This window comes from Sinocyclocheilus grahami, unplaced genomic scaffold (assembly GCF_001515645.1).
Source record: "Sinocyclocheilus grahami isolate Dianchi unplaced genomic scaffold, SAMN03320097.WGS_v1.1 scaffold16794.1, whole genome shotgun sequence".
Classification (NCBI taxonomy): Eukaryota; Metazoa; Chordata; class Actinopteri; order Cypriniformes; family Cyprinidae; genus Sinocyclocheilus; species Sinocyclocheilus grahami.
In genome coordinates, this window is record NW_015516278.1 from 4,581 (window position 1) to 4,787 (window position 207).

Below are 207 nucleotides of genomic sequence, written 5' to 3' on the forward strand. Positions count from 1 at the left end.
ACATGTGTACTATTTGTGAGCAGTCCAGCTGCAATTGCTTTGGCAATACAAATGTATAATTTTTGTCATGCCAATAAAGCACTCTTAAATTGAAATTGAATTGAAATTGAGAGAGAGACACAGAGCGAGAGCGAGAGCGAGAGAGAGAGAGAGTGTGAGAGTGAGAGAGAGAGAGAGAGAGACACACACACACAGAGAGAGAGAGAC